This window comes from Patella vulgata, chromosome 5 (assembly GCF_932274485.2).
Source record: "Patella vulgata chromosome 5, xgPatVulg1.2, whole genome shotgun sequence".
Classification (NCBI taxonomy): Eukaryota; Metazoa; Mollusca; class Gastropoda; family Patellidae; genus Patella; species Patella vulgata.
The window spans coordinates 30,299,302-30,313,171 of NC_065883.2; the positions used below are offsets into that span (position 1 = coordinate 30,299,302).

General features: G+C 36.2%; 1 long non-coding RNA gene across 1 annotated transcript in view; it reads right to left on the reverse strand.

Moving 5' to 3' along the window:
* Positions 1-13,870, reverse strand: part of LOC126821792 (uncharacterized) — a 40,789-nt gene that overhangs the window by 12,022 nt on the left and 14,897 nt on the right. Inside the window, exon 2 of the long non-coding RNA XR_007680498.2 lies at positions 493-568. This is a non-coding gene — a long non-coding RNA (uncharacterized LOC126821792). The remainder of the gene's footprint in view (positions 1-492; positions 569-13,870) is intronic.

Consider the following 13,870-nt stretch of genomic DNA (forward strand, 5'->3'; position numbering starts at 1 on the left):
TGATTAAGGGACAACGGGTTGCCGGAGGCCCCACCAATGATTCGGTGGCCATCCCTCAGAAAATTTTGAAAATTACATCGCCACAATTAGATTTAGAACCCTATCCTGTCGGGTTCGATACAAATTGGAACCGATGATTTAGTTGCCCAAATCTGACATTTTCATTGTACTTAATGATCTGACATTTTCTTTCGGCGTGATAAAAAGTCTATCGGAAGTTTTTACAGACTATACAATTTTTGTGGCAAGGCTTTCCGTATCTCATCGCGGTTATGAGCTTATAAGCATTCTTGCACGAAAACAGTCGTTTCGTCAGAATCGTTAGTAGTCTAGAGTTCTATAATTTCACGCAGATCGCAATTGGATCGTAGTTCTGCAATAAAGTAAGTCCAATTAGCTGACAATCTGTGTTTTCATTTTATTGAACAAAACATTTGCCAGCAAATAAATTAGAAATATGCGCTATTTGTGAATTTATTTCAGTATATTTACCTGTCTAGAATGATGATGTTTTCAAGCAGACGATAAGTCAATATCTGGTTACTTTAGCATTCAGATTTCTTCATACCTGCACGTATAAAAAAAAATATTATCAAAGAAAGAAATTCAACTACATTCCCCACATGTATTAATAAACTCCAAATGGCCAATTGGCACTATATATCATAGTCTTTTTATACAATACCATAATAGTCTACGAAAATATATTCTTAGATTACGAGGATGGTGATGATGAAGATCAGCATCAATTTCATGATTATGAAAATCGTGATAAAGACACTAGACTGATGGCGAGGTAAATGTTGATAATGATGATACTGGAATGTCTTGTGAATGTTAGGGGTGAATGGTGATGATAACAATGACAAGTTGGCATCAGGTTGTTTATAGTTACTAACCCACACTAGTGGTTTATATATCTAAGAATAGGTAAGCTGTCAAATATACGTATAAGTAGTATAACCTACATATAAAGATTTGATCATTCATGTCTGCGGAAAATAACCTACTTGTGTGAGGAAGGAAATTACTTTACTACACAAATTTGGGTCTATTAATTGTTACATCTCCTATTATAAGAACAGTCAGTAAGTGTTAACTATAAATATGACGATTTTTGTTGATTTGCCAAAACAAGTTTTAATCCGTCTGCTGGGAAGACTAAACCTGTGAAATATCACTCACAGACACCTGGTACCATGTTTCTAACTATTTACCGAGTTTATAATGTCGTGGGTAATTATCTATATTGAGGATATAAAGCAGATGAATCGCAACGACTTATTTTATAAAATCTTTGCTAAGAGTAGTTCCCTTGAAATATTCGAATAGCTGTCTTTATTTTGTATTGCCAATAATGCAAGCAATAATCAATAAGACACAAGCTGAAATGCAAGCACAACAAGGATGTATGTGAGATTACAAATTGACAGCGTACGTTTTACATATCAGGTCTCAAACAAGTAATCCTCTCCCTATTAACGTTCCTTGGTCTATATCATTTTGTTGAATATTCCGATGATATAACCACAAAGAGCCCAACATGTCACAATTATCTGATAAAAATATTTACGTTAGCAGTAGTGGAAATCCTTCTGAAACTTAACTTGAGTAACTTTGTGATCAAAACTGCGGCTGCGCGTTTTTATAAGACCATTGTACTTATCACTCTGTCGCCGATTGAAACGGGAGACGAGAGAGAGAGAGAGAGAGAGAGAGAGAGAGATAGACTAACATATGGTTCATTTTTATTTCAATAATTCGCTTGCGCGTACGGGTCTTTAGCAGTGGGAGGAATCCGGAGGACCCAGAGAAAACCCAAGAGGTTGGGCAGGCGACCCTACTCTTTGTCACGTACAACCGGGGAACCCCCAGCTGACTCAATGACAAACCTTACGATACAGTGCGCACATGCTAACCATTCGGCTATTCAGATACCCCCCACCCCAAACGGGAGACGAATTAAGACAGTTTCCATGCATTCCAAACATTACCCGCGAGGACACGGTTGTCACTGCGAGATTGAGTTAATGGGAAGGAAAGAATCCTGCTGGGTCATTTGGAGCTGTGGATATCTTTAACAGACACTATGCCGCATCCCCATGGTTGATGCTCCCTAAATTGTCGATAAAGAACGCTCCTTGAATGGGGCGAAAAACCTAGGTTCTGTGTACACATTAGCGTGCACGGAAAGGAACCCTTGACAGTTGGCATGACGCATGCCCGTCTTCATTAACCCGGATGGAGCAGAACAGTAGAACGTTAAACTCATTTCATTCTCCAAATTGCCAGGTAAGACGTACACTTGTTAGCTACTCAGCTAATTTTATTTCAGAAAAAGGGATAAATGATTGAATTAGTGATAATAAACCAGTTTCATCAACAATTTTCACAGGGTGTCGTGTGTTTTTTGCCCATCAATTAGCAAGTAACGTGATCAACATATACATTGCTTCTCCGATTAGAGCAGGCTTTTTTAGTTGGTTCGATGTAAGTTGATATCATCAAAAATCGAAAAGCGTAACGAGCAGGCTTAATGAGAAATCTATGGCCGGGTGGCATATCGGTGGTTAAATTAGTCCCTGTCTGTGTTATATAGATGGATCTGACCTGAAAATTGATTGAATATCTTAAAGGGATACTTACATTTATACTATACTTTTGAATATAAACTATACAATATTTTGCTCTACCAAAAGTAAAAGTTATTCGAATACACACCTTGTCTCTAATCACTAACCGAAATCCAACCAAATTCAAAAATTTGAAGACCGACAGTTCCAGAAAATTGCTTATTGTTGTGGTTTTTATTATAGAAAAGATGGCATGAGATGTAACGCAGTAACACATATTCGGTCCTTTTTATATTGATAAACTTTGAAGTTTTGGACGTCTAAATCTTTGAGCTAAACCCCTTTGATCCCATGTACTATTTCGATTAGAGATCACACAACCTTATACGATTGCAGCATGTTTACCCATTTTAGTTTCATTTTATTCTTACTGCGACGACAGAAGTGGAACGCAAAATCGGCTATATCTCAATATGGGTTATATCTACAAAACAAACTTTACATAAAGTCCAATAAAATTGCCAATTTTATTTTTCAAACAAATCAAAGAGGTTTCAGTATGTTAAGGTTACAATTTGAACTTGTGAATCTAGGAAGCGTTTAGATTGGCTTCTCATTAATTATTTAAGAGTGTTTTTCTGTACTGGAAGCATTGAACGCGTAAATTACTTTTAGCTGTCAGGGAAGACCACACGGGACCGGCGGAACCGGTGTCCCCCCGCCCTCCAATAATGTGTGTTCATTAGCTTAGAAATTGTCTTGGGGACAATCATCCAGAGCCCCATGAAAGTAAATAATTATCAGCATGGCATATCAGAATTATTGATCTGACTGCTAGGGAGATTATAATAAGGATCACGAGTCATCTTTGGACAAAAATTTGATAATATTCGTTAAAACAGGCACATGATCAGTATAATCTTACATTTAACCGTTTATTGCTGACTTGTTTAACAATCGTACATCTGTCACCAAAGGCCAGGGATGTGCCCATGCCGAGTGGCACTATTTGTTGCCGCCCAGCACAAAGAAAAAATCGAAGAAAGCCGCCCAGTCGTATTTAAACCCCTTCTTCCTTCTCTGTACACAAACTCAGCGCTCGAAAAATTTACCACGGCAAACGGCAAAGCCATGGTAAAAGCTGACGCAAACCATGTCTACCACGGCATAATTTATTTTTGTGTGCCGTAGTAGACCCTATTATCCCAAATTAGTTTAAAGAAAGAAGTATTGGTATTTTGTTTATTTATATTTAGAAGTTGTTTAGGTCTATTCATTTTACTACGGTCTTTAAATTTGTATATTTGCCGTAAATAGGTTACCCAGAACAATTTACGGCACTCCAATGTTAAAGGTTTGGATATCGTAAATGGTGTCGTACTTTCGGTTTTACGATCAATTTGTAATGTACTCATTCTACCGTTAAATCTACCGAATCTAAACTAAATCCTAGAGACAGCTGGACTACAGTCCATTTTATTTATACTTGCCACCAAGAAGGGTTGAATGTTCATAAAAGACCACGCTCCCCTCCCAAAATTTTTTTTTCATTGCTCCTCTCGGAAGCTATTTTTTCCACCACTCAGCAAATCCTGGGCACATCCCTGAAAGGCCCAATAATACATCATTCTACTATAATTATAGAACTGGTCGAGCTTACGAGTTAAGATATAGATTATTAGCAGAATACGATACACATAATGACAAAAAAAAGCTCTGCATGACTTCTTTCATCAGGTTATTCTCATGACATCATTGCAGAATTCATATTCTTCGTTAATTATTATATAACACCTAATTAGTTCCACGTACAAAAGACCGGTAACTGTTAAAAAATAATGATCGGCAGAAATAGAAGTCGCCCACAGTTGGAACTTGGGTCAGATAAAGGTGCGGAAATCCGACATTTGATAATAGTAATCAAAACTAATCATTGACTGGAAGAATAATATACCACATTTCATAGGCTGTTAAGTCTATCAAGCAGAATGTGCAGTATGCGAGACAGACCATTCATTTCCCCTTTGAAACGCACGTTACCATGTTATCACTTTTGATATGGAAGAAGCCCTTAGTATTGGAGATGTAGAAGGACAATATTGAAAGGTAATTGGTAATAATAATGCTAGGAATCAAGCTGCAAATTCATAAACACTTATATAAAATATGACTAAGTTTTGATTAGATTAAAAACATTTGATAAAACATTACTGAGCTTGTCTCTTGCGTCCAAACTCAACATAGTACCCAAATGCCGCATACAATGGAAACCGACTTTGGTTGATGCAGCACGAAATGTATAGTGTATACTTTATTTTGGACATTAGTATATTATACTGCTGATTATTGAGATGAGTTAAATATATTTCCTACATGAACAAAAATAATATAACATTTTGACATTCTCGCCATCAGGCATTTGTCAAGATCTTTTTTTACCAATGTCAAGAGATTAGTCCTTTCAACGAGACAATAATATATTCGAGTCTGGTGTATAAATAATGTTAACCATTGTGCAGAACAGTTATCAAGTGTTGCGTACGTTTTTCACTGAATACACTCTGAAATATAATATGAAACATAACATCGATATTTGTAAAAGAGTAGGCGGGAACTCATTTACTCCGCACGACTTAAATATAGTTATATGGCTTTTGGAATCAATGGGGCAACCAATAATTTTCAAGCATTTATGTATCTTGTAATATCATTCTTGTTTAACTGATTAAATAACCACTTGCTGTGACAACTCTCGATTGAAGGCAAGTGGGTATATGAGGTAAAACCCACACGGGTAGTTATAGCTGTCTCTTGAAACAAAATATATCGAGGTATAAAATGGAATGATTGATGACCCTTATTCAGTTTTATATCAATGGCGTATTAATGGATGTCATTACCCATGTGTTCATCGTGTATGATTGAAGGGCACCACGAGATAACCCCGAGTAAAGAAATTGGTCTTAATACAAGGACGATATATCTATTGTCTTGGCTATACATTAAGAACCAGGCACTATATAACATCTATCAGCATCTTATTCAATAAGAATGAACTGATCTGTTTCACTTATCAAACAGCCAGGACCATAGATGTTATAATGTTGACTTGTAATTGACAGGAACTATGAGAACATTTTATTATATTGACAGTATCGAGATGACGAGATGTAGTCCTTAATAAGAATAGGTGCATTTTATTCAGATCATGAGAGTTCCAGATAAAGGTACATGTTAAGTGACGTTGGGATCAATGGAAATATTATGGTGTATCAGATTTTACGGACAGGAAAGGTCGTTAACGGGACAAAGCCTAATTGTCCCAACGAAATGTTTGTTTTAAGAGATGCCTTCCTAATAACGGGGTGGTATTATTTCGATTTGGGTTAGAAAAAAACCCACAATCTACGATGGATATTCTTCAACCTAATTTCATGTTTTATTATAGATATAAACTATGATACTATTTTAGTTTGTAGTAATGGTTATTCTCCAACCTATGTTTTATAATAGATAGAAACTGTGATACTATTCACACTTCAGAGGTGTTTCCGCATTTCCCGTTTTCTTATTCTCTTAGTGTTTAACGTCCGCTTCCACCGAGGGTGATATCGCAAACCATATTTTTGTTATAGCGCACGCACAATGGGACTTCCTGGAGTACTTGGAGTAAACCAATGAGGTTGCGGAGGAGCCCTTTATCTCCAAGTCACATTCACTCAAACGAGGGATCGAAATTACGACCGCAACCCAGAAGTGACCGCTCTAGACAACTAGACCATCCAAACCCCCCGTCACCGAGACCTCACCACTGTCTATAGATTTTTGTTAGCGCGTAATAAGCACGTAGCGAGGTCATCATTATGCGTGAATGGGGCTTTAATGAGATATTAAACGCCTCGTGCATGTATATGTTGCTATTTGCATTCAGTGATGGTCTGTCTACTAATGAGACCTGTCTGTTACGATTGAAACATACACCTGTGATATCCTTGTAATATTCACTACTAATGAACATCTTATTTCTACAATCATCACACTCATACCAAGGGTGAATCCAGAGGCGATGGAAAGGGAGTGGCGAGGGCGCCAAGTGCACAACGTGGGTGGGTGGGGGGTCCCGGTAGTTTCTCCAGGACATTCCGAAAAAAAGAAGCCCAAAAATGCTTTTCCAGTGATCTAAGACATGAATCCGGTTCTAAAGTGCGCCCCTGGATCCAGATGGGTGTGTGTGTGTGTGGGGGGGGGGGGTGCGTGCGCCGGGTGCACCCCCAACAGATCAACCAATTTACTCTATGCACGACATTGTGCTGATTAGCTATGATATTCATTTACTCATTAACACTATTATGTGGGGTTTGGATTGTTTAAGGGATCTTGTAGTATTTTGTCTTGATTATTGCCCCTATAAAATATATTCTCAAATGCAAGATATTCGTCCCTATTTGTAACTAACGACAGAGGTGGTTTTAAGGCAGAATAAACCCGGGAAAAGAACCATCAGCAACAACCTAGCTGTTTAAATATAAATGAAAAATAAAAAAGATAGCCACGTGAACTGCCCGAACGATAGGTGGTATCCGATGCCTAGAATAATAACCACGCCACTGGCTATAGCTTTAAAGATGGGAAGATGGTGGGAATTTAGGATGTCGTGACCCTTGTAAAGTTTGTTACATTAATCGGGTATTAAAGAATGTCGACAAGACAAGCTTAATAGTTTCTAGCCGACTACTTGAAATACTATTGTTAGACGAGTATAGAGTATAGATTGCCTAAAGTTAAACTGTTTTTAATATTACCAGTTAAAAGATGGTAATCAACGTTCAGCATATTCCAATTACCCATGCGTTTGACTGAAGTCTGATGTATGAAACACGAGGCAGAGTATGCACATTTCTCTATAATATTATATCAGATACCACTTCTCATTTTAGAAGCCCACAGACAACTAAAAAATATATTATTTTACTTTTAACTTTGATTGAAGTGCATGAACATAAAACCTGGTAATCCTTTTGCGCGTGGGAAAATAAATGTCTCCTGGAACCCATTACAAATATATTGAGTGTCATCTTGAATCTTTGATGCTCCTTAATACTAAATATCTTCTTTCAATCTTTTATTTAAAGGATTATATTTTTACGTGAATATACGAAGAGATGATCAATGTTATAAATCAGATGCCGTATAACTGGATGGATTTAAGGCACTAAACAGCTACGCACCAGGAATAAAGAACATATAATACACACGTATAACTGACAAGTATTCTTTACTCTAAGGACATAATGTTTACAGTTTTGAGAACAAGTCAAATATATCCTGATTGAGTGTCGTGCGGAATGTGAGATGTCTCCTTATTTTTCAGTGATTAGTTATAACACATACTGACAAAGTCGCTTAGGGGGAACAGAGGCCCAAAAATTATATCCATATCTTGAAAATATTGGGGGCTAGGTGTGCCTGACATGCATCCACATTTATCAGATATAACTATAGATATGGAAATGTTGAGTGGTTTCTCCAGTTGTGAGCAATTCTCTTCATTAATTGGAAAACGGAAATCAGCAAATTACTTCTAGTGTAAAAATATCAGCAAGTGCGATCAATGTAATGTCATTGACCAGGTACTAATCGGGAACAAGAAATGGAGAATAAGTCATCAACACGAATCGTTGGCGCGAGAACCTTCATCGACAATATTATTTTTCCTGGCAAGATAAAACCCTTAATAATAACTTGCTGTCACACAGTAAGAGATAACTATGGTATCGGGTCAATCTAAATTCTGTCAAGTGCTGGTTGGAATCAGTGAAAAGCCTTCGAAGTAGCAGATATTTAGGAATTGAAAGGCTGTTAGGAGGAAGGCACCTCGACAGCCATGTAATTGTTCCTAATAAATCTTCACTTTATCAGAGTACTGCGCGAGAAGGTGGAATCGTTATAAACTAGTCTAACACTAAATGGAAGTGACATTTGATATCAACGAAGTCGATGAACCAATCTTTTAAACATAATTATATATCATATTAAGAATAGCAACTTTCTAATTTGTATTGCTTCGGACAATTTTAGTTTATATCTAAGCCCAGTGTAAGAAATCTAGTGATATTCTCACTCTCACCAAGATACTTCATGTAATTAACGAACTTATCACCGACAATTCAGTCGTTCGGATGGGACGGAAAACCGAGATCCCGTGTACACATTGGCGTGCACGTAAAAGATTCTTTGGCAGTTGGAATTTGATATAAGAGTAGGCCGTAGCGCTGCTAATCGGGCAAAATGTCCCTCAGAGCAGAACAGTAGGACGTTAAACCCCATTTCATTTCATTTTGTTAAACTTTTTGAAAGCCACTAACAGAACGTCCGAATTTGTATGGTCAAGACCCCCAACGTGTGATGATGATAAGTAATAGTCCGCAAGTTTGTCTTATGTCTTTTGTTTGTGTGTAGTGTGGTCCTCCTGCACATACTGTCAGTACTGATGCGATAGTCACCCTACACGAATCATCGTTTTTCAAGCATCCTGTCTGTGAATTTTGTTAATTGCTATCTGTACTCACAGACTACTAATCGGATATCCCTGCCACGACTGAACTCTGCAATCATTTCTACTAATGAAGACATTATGTGATATATATTCTTTGACATCCCTACTTTACGGTCAACCTACGCAAATCTCCTTGCACTTTAAACATTGTCAAGTGATGGATTGCGGACTTCTCACAATTCTGTTAGTTCACAAGAACTTTGTATAATTGGGTTTTGCATGATATAAGTTAAAAGGAAGGCAACGAAAGATACGCCACAGCAGCTATGTCATCTGGGCAGCCCACTTTGTAGGTAATGGCAGAATTTACAAGATACCAAAGGCTGATTAAGATAAACAAACCCATGTGTAGTAATCATCAGAAATGATTAAAATGCGATTGGCTTCTAGTTAGAGCCAGTGCTAACATTTATCATACCAATTATCAGATGATAACTTTAGTTGAAAATCAAAAGTATTCGTCATGAAAACAGATAAGAGCTTCCACATTCGAACAGACAGGGGTGACGACAATATCAAGCACAATCAATCCTAACCAGTTGCCAAATACAAATTCTGGCTGTTCCTCCTATATATCTCTTTCTGTAGAAAATAATTTCCATGTTACTTTCGACCATTTATGACCAGGCATAATGACCAGTCAGTTTTAGATAGTATTTAATGTGTCATGGTTAATATCAGTCAGGGTAATTAGTTAAGTATTTAATCCATTAATGTTTATTTATGTGGATGTCTCTAGAGATAATCCTGTATAGTATATATTTTGAGCTTATACATTTATAGTTAGAATATAAAAAGGATTATGTACATCAATAAGCAAGTGATTAGATCTCCCAACTTAGCAGCAGCTATGTCGGTCATCCACTGTGCTGGATGTGTACATTGTATGTATTGAATTATTGTCATTTGTAAGATATAAGTTCCAGTAATTAAAAGATTGAAGAACCATTCCAGACTTGTTAACTATTGAAGAACCTAGCGGTTATACCTTTTTGTCATTTGAAAAGTGATAAACCTAATGAATCAAGGAATCAATAATGAACTACTCGGTGGAAATAAAAGAACATCTCTTAGATAAAGATAAAAAATGGAATGCCAAACTCTTTAATTAATATAAATTGGAACGTAATGAAATTTGAAAAGTAATAAACCTAATGAATCAAGGAATCAATAATGAACTACTCGGTGGAAATAAAGGAACATCTGTTAGATAAAGATAACAAAATGGAATGCTAAACTCTTTAATTAATATAAATTGGAACGTAATGGAATGGTTTGTTCCTGGGTTTTATGTGGATTAAAAATGAAATGAAATGAAATGAAATGGGGTTTAAGTTTAACGTCCTACTGTTTTGCTCCGAACTGGGCTAATGAAGACGGGCATACGCCATACAGTGTGCTATGAGGGGAATTTTGCCCGGACAGCGGCACTACGGCCTACTCTTATATCGAATTCCAACTGCCAAGGGATCTTTTACGTGCACGCCAATGTGTACAGCCCCTCCGTCCTGCATCCTGCATCACTGACAAGGGAGAACCACGCCGGAAAATCTGGATGAACTTTCTCGGCCAATGCAGGGATCGAACACCCGACCTCCAGGCTAGCGAGCCAGCGTCTTGCCCACTTAGCCACATGATCCCCCATGTGGATTAAAAATGAAAGGCGTATGATTAGTCTTGTAATACTTGCTAATACAGTCACTGTGTGGCACTGTTTATTTTATATATATATAAATGCCCCCCTCCCCCAGTCATACGTTCTTCGGGGTATTGTAAATGTACGACACATACTTATATATTAGTAAACTGAGTTCAGTATTATAAATAATTATGTCTGATCTAGACGTTAAGTGATAAATAGGGTCGAAGCTCTTTATATTGATAATGTTAGAGGTTATACCTAATATATTTGTATAGCAAGCCTGTGAATAAAGTTGACATTTAAAGAACACGGTCCTAATACAGTATAGTAAAATAAACTGATCATTAAAGATACATTATGTAAGATTTAGATAAAGAGCTAGCCATTCAAATTACTCCATTGCGAGCGAAGATATTAGCCTTTGAAGGTTTGACAAGACGTGTGTAATAATTTCAACCACCATACTGGACCACCATACTGGTTGTTCGAAGCTAAGTCTCGTTCCTCCATTTTTAGATTAAATCAAAATATGGCTGAACCGTCCTAATCTGTTTAATATTGGAGAAATACGATGCCTTCGAGAGTTCATTATGGCCTGGATCAGTTAATTAATGTCTTATTAATAATTTAGAAAACATTTCAGGCCTACAGAAAGACCTGCAATAGGCAGATTTAGCTCTGCATAATTTATGTTTAATTATACAAATATAACACAATTATAGGGCATCCAATCGCTAATATATTGTGTAATTATATAGCATTTATATAATATAGTTTGCTGGTGTGATTACATTTTGTAATATAACATAAACCAATACATACAATTTATTGATAAAGCCAACAACAGCACGAGCATTATTAACAAATAATCAATTACACAGTGAACTCATAACTTTACAATTTACGAGGGCCACGATAAACTTCTCGCATTTCACAAGCCTTAGTGGAGATTTGGGATGGGAATAACCCGTGCTTTGGGATGCAAGTTTGATGTTCAAATAGTACCAAAACCTCTTGGTTGCCCAACTGCTTCGGTATATTGTACAAAGCATTTGCCCCACTACTTAATGTATTACAAATGCCCTACTTATCCATGTAGCTGGGCCCTTATTCACGAAAACTTAAACTAAGATACAATCGACATTTTAAGAAATACTGCAATTCGATTGGCTGACCAGTAAAACCAATTTGCATATATCCAATGAAGTTGCAGTATTTCTTAAAATTTCGGTTGTAACTTAGTTTAAGTTTTCGTGAATAAGGGCCCAGAACGGCCAGTCTCGGCAGATTTCAGAGGGAAAATATATTTGAATTTCACTCAACTGATGACGGGCGGTTGGCGGCAAAATAATTTTACTATTGCGTATAAAGTAAAATCAGACACGAAACTTTCATGTCCAATTGCTAAAAGTTATATGCCATGCAGCAACATATAGGCGTAACACTAAAGGGGCCAAGATAAATATCTATATATATTAAACATATAACATGACAAAGGGTTGGTTAATGATAACAAATTGTATTGACTTAATAGACTCGTTGCCATTTAAAATATATTTAAGGACATGTTAAAGCGCGTTTAGCTCAATTCTTTGGGACCTTAACATAGACAGAAATGTGTATAAAACATACATTAATGTTGTTTGAGTGTATATAAAATGATTTATATTCAATTTTAGAATTTTTATTATAATTTCTAATCAATTATGTTCGGTGAAATACGCGAACAGTCCAAATTAAATTGTAGTCGTCTGTGCCTTCTTAGTCCATTCTACATGTGTTTTTTTTGTCGTTTGGGAATCAGGCATTTGTAATTACTTCCACATTGTCTTAAGGGATATGTTTTTCTTTGTTCATTACAAATGGAGCTCGAAACAATAGAAATACATGAGTGGTGTAATGATTTTAAATGTTCATTGTGTCTTAAAAATTGGATATTAGGATCCCATATTATTGTCATGGTAAGACAACGACACCAATATCGATTGAAATGTGCCAATATTGAACTCTAATTTCCGATTTTAATTTCGAATATTATGTACAATATTAAGTTAGAGGTTTAGCTCCTTGAATAACTGTGTTTACAATTTTGCAGTGTGGTAAAGGCTTGTCAAGTCGTATCCTGAATAGTCCAAGAGGCAGAATCAGGAAGTATTATTGTCCTCAGATCAAAGGTACATGTCAATAGACCGCTGATTAATACTCCGACGTGCTTAGTTACACTGTGACCTTGGTAACAGAAAATAAGAGCATATTCTTTTCATACAATATTTATCAATGAATATTTACATAATACACGTATACTAATTATGGTATCGGAGTCGGAAGATTATATGAATTCCTCTCTCGTAAGAAATTATTGCCACAAATACAAATACGTCCTTTAAAAGTATAATCATATTATTGAGCATACTCTAAATGATGCAATTAGTAAAAAGTAAAAAAATATATATTTAGTTAAATACAAATGAGTTAATATATTATATCGGGAGTATGGTTAAAGATATGACTATGTGGTCATTGATTGCGGTAGCACATTTCGCTAACACTTTTTCAAAAACTGGATATCCTTACTCCTTCTGAAATCTAATATCTATGCGAATTTTGGTTCATCTGAACACAGGGCCGGATTAAGACCCATAGAGGTCCTAAGCACTTAAAAGATTTTGGTGCCCCCATACATATGTAATTAAAACCATAAAAAATGATAAGCCATAAAATAAATTGTTTTTTCGATATAACAAAAGTAATGTTTTTATTAGTTGAGGCAAAGCAAGTAACATTAAGAAAAGCCAAAACAATGAAAAACTAATTAAAAGTTATAAATTATTTATTATATTAAATATTTTTAATTTGTCATCCAACAAAGCAGAAAAATTCTGTGGTGCCCCCTTCTCGTAATGCTCTAAGCATGTGCTTATTTTGCTTAACGATTAATGCCTGAACAATCTAGCAAAATCGCTTTAAATTGCTTGAAATTAAATGCAGATAAAATGCAGTTATCCTTTTCGACTCCAAAACTCGATTATCGGACCTGTCAAATTTAAAATTCGACATGGAAGATATGGAATTTCCGCAACATCAGGGTTCATAAATTTA